This window comes from Pinus tabuliformis, chromosome 8, assembly GCF_031772625.1.
Source record: "Pinus tabuliformis cultivar Carrire ecotype Pingquan chromosome 8, CPIR1, whole genome shotgun sequence".
Classification (NCBI taxonomy): domain Eukaryota; kingdom Viridiplantae; phylum Streptophyta; class Pinopsida; order Pinales; family Pinaceae; genus Pinus; species Pinus tabuliformis.
The window spans coordinates 757,780,068-757,794,461 of record NC_142294.1 but is presented as its reverse complement, the minus strand read 5'-3'; positions in this window follow the sequence as shown (position 1 = coordinate 757,794,461).

Genomic DNA, 14,394 nt, shown 5'->3' with positions numbered 1-14,394 from the left:
GGCTCATGGTATTGTAACAAAGCCTATTTACAAGTTAATAATATCCATGGTAAAGTGGGGGTGAATATCCATGGTTAATAATATTTTCATATTGTTTTAAAATATTTTGATTGTGAAATAAGTTATGTTTTTTTGGTATGTGGTATTGATAAGCCATGGTATTGAAACAGAGCCTAGTTTTTACAAGTTAATGATATCCATGGTAATGTGGGGGTGAATATCCATGGTTAAGAATCTTGTGATATTATTATAAAATATTTTGGTTGTGAAATAAGTTATGGTTTTGGGCATGTGGTATTGATAAGCCATGGTATTGGCCCATGGTATTGTAAAAAAATCCTATTCATAAGTTAATAACAAAATCAAAATATAAAAATTTGATTTTTTATTATTTTTATTATTGTAAATTTTTATTATCAATTAACTCAACATTTAAATGTTTATAGTCATCCCGATATCACTTTTGTTTTTTTTTTCTATTTTTTAATTAAATTGATATTTAAAATTGTTTACATACTTACATTACACCTACACATGTACTCTATATTGGGCATTTCCATTATTAAAAAATAATACATTAAACAATTACCATCAAATTTAATCTCTAACTTCTTTAGTAATTAGTCCCAACTTTCTAATGGGAGCTCGGCACACAAGTCCAAATTATGTAGTGGAACCTTAACACGAGGGAATTGACTATCCAACCATAGCCATCAAATTTGAATATAAACCACATAACAATTTAAATTAGTTTTCCAATAAAAAATGGCATTGTCTACCAAGGTCGCAGCTAGGATGGCCAAAAACTTGTGGGGATAACCCAAAATTGGCCTGGATCTTGCAACAACAACAAAAAATCTGAGTAAAATTGTTTGAATATATTTTTACCAGGGAAATTATAAAACCCTATGTTACCTATTTTCTTGAAAATCCTAAAACTGGCTTAGATCTTGCAAAAAAAAAAAAAATTCCCAGTAAAATTGTTTGAACTATATTTTTACGGGGGAAATTCTAAAACCCTATGTTACTTAAATTCTTGAAAATCCATAACTATAACCTGGATTTACAAAGTATTCTGCAAGAACCATAGGAAGGGTATATTATTCATAAAGTTATACATAAAGCTGTGAATAATTAAAAAAACCACTTTCCATTTTCAACTACCAAAAATATACAAATTGTTACAGAAGAGTCGAGCAATAGTTGAGGAGGACTCACATGAAGAATACATTGCTCTACTCGAAGACATAGTACTCCAATCTTTGCACTTTGAGAACTCCGGGAATTGCTTTATCATTACCTTCATCATTCACCAATGGCTACCAAGGGTTTTATGGACAAGAATGTTGTATTCAGAAAGCTTTGGGTCAAACCCAAAAACAAGGTTCTATTCATATTTCTTGATGCTTTTTCTCTTCAAATTATTTATGGCTAATTTATTTCTTTAGTGGGAACAAAATATTTTTCCAGAGAAAAAAATGTTTTGTTGTGGGTGCATTGTTTTTTATCATTCACAACAAAATTTAATGTGATTTGGGTAATTTGAGACCAGATCTATATAGGTATTTATGATTTCCTGTAGATATCATCTGATCTGATGTGATTTTTATTCATGGCAGATGTGCTTTGACTGTAATACAAGGAATCCCACATGGGCATTGGTCACTTATGGGATTTTCATTTGCTTGGATTGTTCTTCATCTCATTGTAGTCTTGGTGTTCACATTAGCTTTGTCAGGTATGTATTTTAATCTTTACTACTCAAATTGCAATGTGTATTTCTTTGTTTAGGCACTAAAATTGCTCAGGGGTGCTTGTCCACTTTGTGGTTCCTTCTTGTATTTGTGGTGTTTGTAAGAAAATTAATTAAAAGTAAAGTAATATATTCTATTTTGAGGGTTTTGTTGACTTTGTGATGTCTTCTTCACAACAAGTTTTTAAAATTAAAATTAATATGACATATCCCTTTTTGAGGAATTTGTTTAGCATGAGTACCACTATCTCCTTGTAATGCATATTTAATGATACATTGAAAATTTCTCTGTTAAAAATGCACATTAGTGAAGATGGTGTTCTGATATTTAGCGTAGCACAATAGTATTTAGCATAGGAGGACCTTCATGACATATCTGCCCATACCCTACAATCAACTACATGAGAGATATGCCTTGGTCTTCTCATCAAATTAAGGAAGAGCTTTTAATTTTTTTCTATAATTGTAATATATTATCCCTCATTTAGGCACTAACATTGCTTAGAGGTACTTATGTGTTTTGTTTCCCTATTGTCTTTGTGATATTGTTTTAATTGCAAGCTAACTTAAAATAAAAATTTAAGTGACATATATTTCCATAAGGATTTTGATATGTATTAATGACATTATCTCCTTGTAATGTATATTGGATGATACATTGTAAACTGCTTTGTTGAAGTGCATATTAGTGAAGGTTGAATTCTGATATTTAGCTTAACATAATAGTGATTAACATTGGATAGTCATGATAGATATGTTGATACAATTAATAGCAATTAATAAACACAACATTGCATCATTTATGAGGGTATACATTGGGATAACACAATTGGATGTGGTGGTTTTGAACATCTCATGGTGTACATCCCTACATGTACACTCATCAAATGTTGCAGTGCTAGGTGCATATTCGTTGTCTACAATCAAATAGGCAAGTTCCCTATTTCATGTAAAAGTTTGCATATGGTAGCAAGTATGTCGCATTTGAATTATGTTGTTTATATGTTGTAAATGGTTATTTCATTTTTCACTTGGAGACAAAACAATATTGTCTACCACTAATCAACATGGAAAAATACCCACTAACACTATTTTACAAAAAATGACTGAATTTTACTGGATCAATGGGGGAACCATGAGAATCTATTTCTTCTAATTCCACCAAAAGCTTGCACCTAGGAATTTTACCCAATGCCATTCCTTTCAAAATTGTGTCATTCGGGTGGGGAAAAGCACATTCAAAATGGAATCCTAGTGGACAAATTAATTGCATGTTGACCTGAACAGGTAACTAATACTTCATTGCCAAGTAGATAGGGTTTATGAATGACCTTATCATAGAAATTTGGGGCATGTAGTGGTAGGAAGGACATTGTAGACCAAAGGTGTGAAGGTGCCTACTCAAATGCATGATTTTTTTTGGTAATGTGAATTCATGGATGGGATATTAAATTGGTTATAATCCATGAAGAACAGGGAATGCACATGCAATTGGCTAATTAAGGCTTTTGTTTTGACATAAAATTAACTCTTTTGCTTAGTCACCTTTAGTTTTCTTGAATCCTTCTTAAACTATTTTAGGACTATTATCTCTAAAATCCCTTTGAGTCGCCTGTTTGTCTTATGGTTGGGCTAGAGTGAACATGGCTTAAGATATCAACAACTTCTCCTACTAAAAGCTTTCTTAATTGATTTGTCTATCTTTAGTTTCTTTTATGCTCTTTATTTCTCTATTTTCTATGATATTAGCCTTAATAATGGAACCATTAGAGAATATCCTCTCTTTGTAGTTTTTCAACTAAATATATTGGCATTTGACATTGCATCGAGAGGTGCATTCTATAATCTACATCTCTAGTATGCCAAAAACCATAAATATATAAAGTTGATGTATTATCAATAAAATATAAACCAATGCATATTCGTATTAACCTTGTATCTATCATGTGTTGAGATTCAAGGTGCAAACATTTTTTAGAGTGAAAAAAATTAAGGAAAGGTTCGCACTTGAAAGGATTTTGTCTGTCTTGGTGCTTGATAGGTCTAGGGTTAAGATAGATCTATGCAGGGTGATTTGAATTATGATACAAATAAATATCACTTTTTGATATATTCATCTCCATCTCTCTCAACCATGTTTGACATTTTTCTTATTTCCTGTTTTGGTTGGATTGCTAGATTATGACCACATTTGTGCTTGTTTATTGAAATATATTGTTCATATTTCTTGCAAACAATATCATATTAATCACCTTGGGCTTAGAGCATATGAATTTATAGGAGAATGAATTCATGGAAATCTTTTAGTTTTGTATTATAGTTGCGGATGGGAGCATACAAAATGGAATAAAAGAAGAAAAATGGAAATAGAATGAACTGAGGGAATGTGTTGAATGTTGGAAAATATCACCAGTAAGTATCTCCACCAAGAAGCATTACTAATCCAAATTCACAACTTGTTACATAATAAAAATAAGGGTTAGTAACATTCATCATGGCTACTTGTAAAGAAAAACAATTAAATTAGTGGGTTCAATTTTGGACATTGACCAATCCTAGCTTCATTCTCTCAGGGCATTCCCAAAGATCTCTAGGAAACAACGAACTGCTCCTATAAGTTATAGCATTGATCCATAGACTTCTATAATCATTAATTCCATTCAGATTGTTTGGTATGTGTTATATTCTTTGTACGAGTAGCCTCGTGCGTAGGTCATATATGTCAGGGCCAATGAGATCATACACAATTAAGATGCAACAAAAAGGATTATCTGTCAAGATACTAAAAAATCAGTTGGAAATGGTAAAATCTGATGTTAAGTATAAGTCATCACTCCCAAATAACTTAATAGCCCTTGCCACAAACAAAGGAACAAGTTCATGTAGAAGAACTTCAAATGTCCACCAGGTTGGTTTTGGATAACTTTGATGATGTCAGTTGAGCGTAGTTGACTGTTTTTCTTCCAACAATAAATAAATATGGTTTGGCATCATATAATTAGTCATTTTTTTGCATGATGAATGTTTTTTTTCAGACCTATTGTTTTCTTATCTAAAACTCCACAAAGGAAAACTCAAATAATGCACATGCAACAAAACAGAAATCGAGAAAATGAAAGTTGAAAACTCATCTGATGTAGCAATTAATTCCTCCAATACTTGTTGCGATTGTTGATGATCTAAAAATGGGGCTATTAAGCTTCTTGTCTAACTCACAAGAAACTCCTCCACCTCTAAAGCTTTTAAATTTTCCCATGTCTGAATGATTAACCAATGCGAAATTAAGAAATGCTTGAAAATATAGGTGTATGCTTGTATTTTTTTTTCACTGTTGAGTGCTTATGTTCATTTGCTTATGCTGATGTGAAAACACAAATAACAGTAAATAACGCAGCAATTCAACAAACCCGTAAGACAACAGTATAATATGGATTTCATCGTGATATCTTGGGCTACGTCTCCTTGAGCTTTAATCAACTCCATTAGGCTCTCTGGGATTATGCCTTCAATTCTTTTACAAGTGCTACACTTAACTCCATTGGTTTACGGCTGAACCAATGGGCTTAGAATGCCATCTTACCACTGGTTGTCCTTGTTCTGTAGATAGGTCTAGGCTTCTCTAGACTTGACTCCTTCAGTCAATGCTCTGAGTTTCTCAAGCTTCTGGATTCTCTGACTCCCTCAGAATTTTGCATTTTTCTCTGGAACTCCTTCTTCTGTCTTCGACACACCTCAGACAACCAGCCACAGCTCAATCATTCAATCTCCTAATGTGCTGCAACTTCACTACAACCTCGTGGCTCTTTAGAAATCTATTAGAGCTCTCAGGCTCTGTGGCTCTATGGCTCTGCCTGTTACAGTGAGCTCAATTTGAGTCTCACATGGCAGATAAAATCAGTAGGACTGTACTTGGATCCCCCAAGTCTCTCTGGAGTACACAGACTCTCCTACTCTGTCTTAACCTTGGCTCACTTGCTGCCTTTGCTTCTTCAGGTCAGCTCAGCTCTGGTTTCTCTGCTTCCAGGTCTGCTTACTGCTTCCTGGGATACCCCCCTTCCTCTTTGTCAGTCTGTGGCTTTAAGCCAATCTGCTCCCTGACTGTTTGTTTACGCTTCTCTGCTTTTCGGTTCCCTACCTCTGTCCATTCGAATCCCTTCTTTCGGTGGTTACGGTAACTTCATAACGCCTTATAGGGAGGTGGCCACCTATTCCTTTAACGGATGAGTGTGTCAGGTTCACCAGAAACACTCGATCGTTTGAAATGGTCGTTATTTCTGTTTACTCCAAGAATGACCGCGAAACACGAATCTCTGCCAACTCATCATCCACGTCGGACTTCAAAATCCTGCACAATCTACTTTATAACTTTGTCAAATCTGGTCATACATCGGGTCACATCTCCGTCGTTGATCTGGGCCCTCCAAATCCTATGGTCATCGCACATATCAGGCAGATAACTTGCTCGACGCTTACCGGTCCTATGTGAGCGGTTTTCTCTCTCTTCCACTGGACGTGTGTCACTCACTTTGTGGCATCAAGCAAGACTCGGTCTAAACCGCTTACCGCTTGAAGCCCTTCTGATATCATGCCAGTTTCTGTGGAATCCCGCCTTGGACGGAAATGAAACACTTTCCGTTGCATTTCATGATTTTTTGGGCCTGGGCACATGTGGCTCTCCTTCTTAAATGGGTTTGACCTGCAATATGCGATTAGCGACTTGTCACTAATCGCATATCAGATTCCTCCCCCGTTGACTCAAACCATCACTGACTTTGCTAATTCGCGACAGCACGCGTTACCATGGTTCGCCGCTCTGTGCGCTTTGATCGACAACCCTCGTTGATCTGCGCTGATCGCAGTTAACAATTGTCATGAGGATTCCTCTGATAAGCTGGATCTTCACAAGATTTTTAATCTTTGGCATAATTATAGAGATTTCACGAAGACTTAGAGAGTTTCAGGATCCATTTTGGATCATGCCTTCCCACTAAAAGAACTTTTGGTCCAAAAAAAGACTGATATACTGATCTAAGCAGTAAAATGAGAATAACAACACCCTCTTCTTTCAACCTCCCTACACTTGCCTTTGCATAGTGCCTTTGAACCAAAATCTCTGACCACTTCCCTTCTTGGATGGGTTGGTCATCTCGGGAAGAACTGTTTTCCTCCTTGACTTCATGTAGAACTTCTGCTGTGAAGTTTACAGAAGGTAGTTTGAACTTCTTTGCCTTGATCCTTGATCTAAGGTGGCTCAAACGAATGTGAAGTACATCTGCTCCACAAAACTTCCATTTGTACCTGTTGGAAAAGCTTCCAACAATGACTGTTAACAACAGCAGGCATACAGACAACAACTGGATGGACTAACTCCTGCTTCAACAAAGAAACAGATTTCACATCTTGTGAACCCTTCCATGTCTTATATCTGCATACAAATGATTGACTAGGTAACAAGCCAATAAAACATGCCTTTGCAACAAATGACTCTTCAAGTCAAGCATGTAGGAAAAAGACCTTTAGGACTCTTTTCCAAAAGATGAAGCACTTCACCATTATCTCCATTTTGGAGACCAGGTTAACTTCTCCCAAGTCACCAAAACGTGTGTTTGTTTTGTTACTGTTGTTTGCTTTATAAACCACAGACGGATCTTGAAGTTAAGCCAGCTAGCCTTCGAACTGCTTTTGCTATGCAACTGCAAGGTAGATCATTGCTGCTTCAGTCAATCTCCGGGTTGGTTTATGAACTGAACATCTGAATTGCAAACATCCTAAGTGCCCTAGTGGTAGCTCAAATAACCTCATTAGATCAGCCCTTATACTTTGTGTTTATTGACTATCATTAGCTCAGCCTAAATCCCTGAACTTAACTGCAAACTGTGGGTTAAAACCAAGCTCAGTCTCGTCCCTAGACCATCACACTGTCTCTCATTGGCAATCTAGATGCATCGCACCTCCCGTGTGTTGCAGGTGAGATGCATCCCTGTTTCCCTGTGTTACAGGTGCAATGATTGAGTAAGACTGTTTCTGCCTCCAAATTTTGGTTTTTTCTTCATTTTCTTCAGCTTTATTAAGTAGTTTTGTTGTCTATGATTAGTATATCACTATCGAAACCATCTTCCTTTGCATTACCCAACCTCCACTGATAAGGAATTGTGAATGTTTTTTTATCTAGTTTTCATCATTTTGAGTTCTCCTTTGCAAATAGTAGCTTAATCGAACTGTCGTCTTTTGATTTGAAAGTGTCACAAGTGTCGTTTTCAGTTAAGAAAAAGAGTGTCGTAAAGTCCTCTTCTTTTGGATAGTCCATTGCACTTTTGCCATTGTATTTGATTTGAATCATTAGTATTTCAAGTGTCAAAAGTAGTTTTAAATTCAATCGCAAAATGTCGTCTTAGTCTTCCTTTCATTTTTTGAATTCGAAATCGCAAAGTGTCGTCTTAGTCTTCCTTTCATTTTTTGAATTCGAAATCGCAAAGTGTCGGTTTAGTCTTCCTTTCGTTTTTTGAAGAGAAAATTGTTAGTATTGTCGCTTTGAAAGAAGATAGTTCAAATCTGTACTTAGTTTTCTTTTGTCATTCTCACATTAAGGAAACTGAAAAACAATACATGCATGTGCATTTGCATTTAGACTGCATGGTGAAATTGATTTAGGAAAAGTGCATCTAGTGTGTGCTCTCTACTCTATGTTGAAAGAATTCCATTTTTCTTTCCTTAGTAGCTAGGATTTTCATTGCAAAAAAGAAAGTAAACGACTGTTTATCATCTTAGATTGCATATTTAGGAATTGTATATCTACATCACGTGGTGAACCTTAAAGGAAAACTTCTTAAGAAAGATCAACTGTAAAATAAACCTCAATGAACATAAAAACGCTTTGGAACCTAATGCACAACATCTAGAATTCTAGGCTAGAGATGTATACCGGTGTCGTAAAGCCTGGTAACTATCACTTTCATCGTAGGTTGGGTGATTCCTCCTCTTTGAGACGACATGTGCCAGTACGGACTTGTGCTCCCACATACCATCGAGTATATATTGGGAGACCACAATAGGCTACATCCTTTATCCTTAGGAAGCTGTGTCTGCCGCCCTATCGATCGCAATGCACTAAACACAGCATTCGGGAAGATTGACTGCCGTACCGTAAAAAGTATTCTGCAGTTTTGTGATTGGTTTGGTAATCCCTCTGTCTAGATTTCCAAACAAGTCACTTTCGTTCCTTTTCAGACTCCTTAAAATAAAAGGTCCATCTAAGCACTTATCACTTCAGTCTCATTAAAAATCGAAGGCGACTAGAATCATCTTTAGCTTTTTCTCAACTCTTGAAAATTGAAAAATCAAGTTGTGTCAAAGTGTCATAAAATTTATTTTAATCAAAATAACATCATTGTTCCCTCGTTGGTCTTAGGTTGAGAAAATGGAGTCTACCAATCAAGGATATCCCCTTGGGGGAAATCCTAGTCGTTTCTCCTCTTGGGGGGATGTTGGTGCTCCACACATGGCTACATTGTCCCTTCCAGGACTCACAATTGGCCTGCCAGTATGGCTTTTCTCAACCTCCATCGTGCAAAACACCACAATTCCTCAACAATCAAATCAGTAACGAGATGATCCTAAAGTTGCTCCCCCACCTTCTACTTTGTTTGTTTCTCCCTCTCCTTCTTCCTCTTTGCTTGGTGAAACTAGTAACTCTAAAAACCAAGTAACTGAGAAGAAGAAGAAAGGGAAGGAAAAGAAGAAGAAGAAGCCAATGGCGAAAGGGGGAAACGTTGCATCGTCTGGCGAAAATCTGCACACTGCACCTTCCAAACCTAAATATCCATGTGTCATTTGCAAGGGAGACCACTATCATCGAGATTGTCCCTACATCCCACGGATATTGAGGGACTGGTCTCCCTGTTTGCACAATCCAGTGTCTTCAACCTCTGACGATCATGTTGAGAGCACATCGTCAACTAGTGAAAGCGAAGTCAATGGACAAAAAGGAAAATCCAAATTTCCTTGTAGACTATGTGAAGGCGATCATGCCCTCCACCATTGTCCTTTCCTGGACGAAGCTAAAATATTCTTGGATAACCATCCTGCTTCACCGTAGTGACTTCCTCCCGGATACAAGAAACTCTTGCTGAGTCCATCGCTAGTTGAAAATCCGACTGACACACCGTTGTTGTCGGTCAAAGCACCTATCATTGAAGATAAACCCTCTGAGTCCACACCAGACCAAAGTCAACAGGCTGAGATGGCAGTCGACCCAATATTGTCTTCAAAAGGTCCACCTTCAGATGATACTGTCACCAAAGAGAATGAGAATGACACTGTTCAAATTCTTTTCATTAACACAGAATCCGATGAACATGGGGGGCTGGAATTTTGTAATTTGTAAGGAAGTGGTGTTGGTTTCTCTTTGAGACATTGTATTGTTAGGTGATCTTGCTTTGTATGAGGTGAAGAGGGCTTTCATGCTGGGAGGATGATGCTGGATCAGAGAGCTTGGTTGTAATCCTCTCTTCTACTACTTCTATCAATAAAGCTATTTGATTTTTCCTCCATATGCTTGTATATCTCTGAATCTTGTATTTGTGTATGCATTTATATGGTTAATGTACATCTGATCCTACATTGTTTAGGCCTATAGATCTCTATGCTTTGATGGTATTTTGCTGCTTTGACTCTACAGGTGTTCTTTGAAGCGGGACAAGTGAGAAAGAAGTGGTGAAAGCTCTATCAAAGGAGAGAGGAAACAAGTAAGAAGACTAGCGGAATACTGAGGTTGGTACTCTTTGCTTATCGCTCACCTATCTCTCATAAAGGAAAACACAAGTAACTTTAGTTTGTTTGTTTCTAAGATAGCTACCCATCTTAGTGGGACTAGCAGCTCTGAATGGACACTAGTTTTCCCAATAGCAACATGCATGCTTAAAACAAAGTAATCAACCCTGCAAGTTAATTACACACACATGTTCGAATACAAGGAAATCATCAACATCCCTGTGTTCATGCACATCATTCTCATGCATGAATTTCATCCTTCAACCCTCGCTTAAGTACACTCTACTTTCAAAGATGAAATGAACATAATGTTACAGCAACAAAGTGAGTTTCCTACTCAACTTCTCTCCATTTACCATTTCGGTAAGATCCTGCAGCTTGCATTTATTCCACAAAGAAATGCAAATATATGCATCAATAGACATGTAGTCTTAATTGGATAAGAATTCTAACCATTTCTTACCAATCCATTTCAAAGGTCCTTCCTTTGTTTGCACATCAGCATCAATATGTGAATCATACTGAAACACATCAATCATGGAATCTTTATTTCCATCCCCGCCATTTTCTTTCTCCACCTTCTCCTTTAGATTTGGTGGAAGCAACGTTGGATTCAAAGTCCAACACCTTTCAGCAAGATGCCCTTGCTTATGGCAGTAAGTGCAACACATGTGCATCCTTTTGTCATCATGATTTTCCTTGTCTTGTGGACCTTTGGATGCTTGCTTCTTTTCCTTCTTCTGCTTCCCGTATGCGGCCATTTCCGTCCAACATCGCCTCTTTCACCTTTATTGCCTTCATGAGGAGGTGAAGAAAATGAAGAAGTGGCTCCCTTTGGAACACCATCAAACTCTTCAAGGCTGTTAGAGTCTCCCCAAATCTCTAGTTCAAGTGTGTTCTTCTGAACACTTGCATCCTACAATTGATGTTTCAAGCTATTTCATTCCTCTTATGTGCAACTTTCACACTTCTGAGGTAGAGGACATGAAATTAAACTCCTTCTTGGGACTGTTTCACTGGCTTTCATGGCAGTTTTGGAATTCTCTCCATAAGACTGTCCATAGCCAAGACCCAAATATTTAGACCTTTCCTCAACCATTATTGGTTCAACAATACCTTGTGCATGCTTTCCCAAGCCCTTTCCTTCATAGCCCATCTTGGACATTAGCTTGGAACCTATGCCTTTAGTATGTTTCTCAAAAGAACCAATACAAGTATTCTCAGAGGAATTTGAAGACAAACTGGAATGGTGTAACTCTTTTTCAAGCTGATTCTTAACCAAGGCTTCTTTGGCAATAAAAATTTGTGACTCCAACTCATGCATCCTTCTCAGGTTCATATTCGCAATGTGAAGTTTCCTCTCCATTTCCTGCAATTCGTCAGAAAGCAACTGCTTCTCTTCCTCCATAGAATTCAACTGCTCTCTAAGTATGCTACTCTTCCTACCATACTCATACATTTCTCTTACCATATCCATCCTGGTGGACAAGTCTTGCTTCATGTCTTCATCAAAGACTCTTGTGAAGGAAGAAGAATTTAACAACTCACTTGTAGAAGTTGTCATTATGCCAATGAACAAAAGAAATTCAAACAAGATTACTAAAGAACTTATTCAAGAAACCTTTTGTAACAAACCTCTTGTGCTTCAAGGATTGCTTTGAGGTCTTTTGGGATAAGAAGAATGCCTTCAGCCCTTCTTCCTTCTTGTCCTTCTTGGACTAAGCTATCAATAGCTTTCCCTTCACCTCTGCAAACTCAAACAATAGTAAGTTTGCAACCAAGCATACGATCAATGAGGCAATCAATCCTTGACTGTCCAAACACCTTTCTGACAAGCAATCTTTGCCTTGTCAATCAAGCATCCTGATACAACCTTCTTTGAAGGTGGGGTTAATCAATCTTAGGCTCTGATACCACCTGATCTGAAAATGGGGCTCTTAAGCTTCTTGTCTAACTCACAAGAACCTCCTCCACTTCCAAAGCTTTTAAATTTTCCCAAGTCTTAATGATTAACCAATGCAGAATTAAGAAATGCTTGAAAATATAGGTGTATGCTTGTATTTGTTTTTTATTGTTAAGTACTTATGTTCATTTGCTTATGCTAATGTGAAAACACAAATAACAGTAAATAAAGCAGCAATTCAACAAACCCATAAGACAACAGTATAATATGGAGTTCACCCTGATATCTTGGGCTACATCTCCTTGAGCTCTAATCAACTCGATTAGGCTCTTTGGGATTATGGATTCAATTCTTTTACAAGTGATACACTTAACTCCATTGGTTTACGGCTGAACCAATGGGCTTAGAATTCCATCTTACCCCTAGCTGTCCTTGTTCTGCAGACAGGTCTAGGCTTCTCTAGACTTGACTCCTTTAGTTAGTGCTCTGAGCTTCTCGATCTTCTTACTTCTCTGACTCCCTCAGAATTCTGCATTTGTCTCTGGAACTCCTTCTCCTGTCTTCGACACACCTCAGACAATTAGCCATAGCTTGATCATTTGATCTCCTGTTGTGCTGCAACTTCACTACAGCCTCGTGGCTCTTTAGAAATCTATTAGAGCTCTCAGGCTTTGCAGCTCTGCCTCCAACCTCTAGTGGTTTTTCCTATTACAGTGAGCTCAATTTGAGTCTCACACAGCAAATACAATCACTAGGACTGTACTTGGATCCCCCAAGTATCTTTGGAGTACACAGACTCTCCTACTCTGTCTTAACCCTAGCTCACTTGCTGCCTTTGCTTCTTTAGGTCAACTCAGCTTTGGTTTCTCTGCTTCCAGGTCTGCTTACTGCTTCCTGGGCTGCCCCCTTCCTCTCTGTCAATCTGTGGCTTTAAGCCAATATGCTCCCTGACTGTTCATTTCCATTTCTCTACTTTCTGGTTCCCTGCCTCTGTCCATTTGAATCCCTTCTTTCAGTGGTTACAGTAACTGCATAACGCCTTATAGGGAGGTGGCCACCTATTCCTTTAATGGATGAGCGTGTTAGGTTCACCAGAAACACTCGATCGTTTGAAATGGTCATTATTTCTGTTTACTCCAAGAATGCCCGTAAAACACGAATCTCTGCCAACTCATCGTCCACGTCGGACTTCAAAATCCCGCACAATCTGCTTTATAACTTCGTCAAATCCAGTCATCCATTGGGTCGCATCTCTGCTGCTGATCTAGACCCTCCAGATCCTACGGTCATCGCACATATCGGGCGGATAACTTGCTCGATGCTTACCCGTCCGATGTGAGTGGTTTTCTCGCTCTTCCGCTGGACGTGTGTCACTCGTTGTGTGGCATCGGGCGAGACTTAGTCTAAACCGCTTACCGCTCGAAGCCCTTCCGATAACCTGCTGATTTCTGTGGAATCCCACTTAGGATGGAACCGAAACACTTTCTACTACATTTCATGATTTTTCGGGTCCGGGCACATGTGGCACTCCTTCTTCGAGGGGTCTGCCCTGCGATATGTGATTAACGACTTATCGCTAATCACATATTAGATTCCTCCCCCATTGACTCAAAACATTGCTGACTTTGCTAATTCGCAACAACACACGTTACAACAGTCCGTCGCTCTGCGCGCTTTGATCGACGACCCTCGTTGATCCGCGCTGATCGAAGTTAGCAACTGTCATGAGGATTCCTCTAATAAGCTGGATCTTCACAAGATTTTTAATCTCTGGCATAATTATAGAGAGTTCACGAAGACTTAGATAGTTTCAGGATCCATTTTGGATCAATTGATGGAAAAGAAAGTGTGGAATATGAGAATGCAACATATACTCTTGCTAAAACAGTCTTGTGAGATGCATGCAAGTTAGCTTCCACATCCAATAAAGATATGGGAAAGAAAGCTGAAAATGAAAACTTGTATGTAT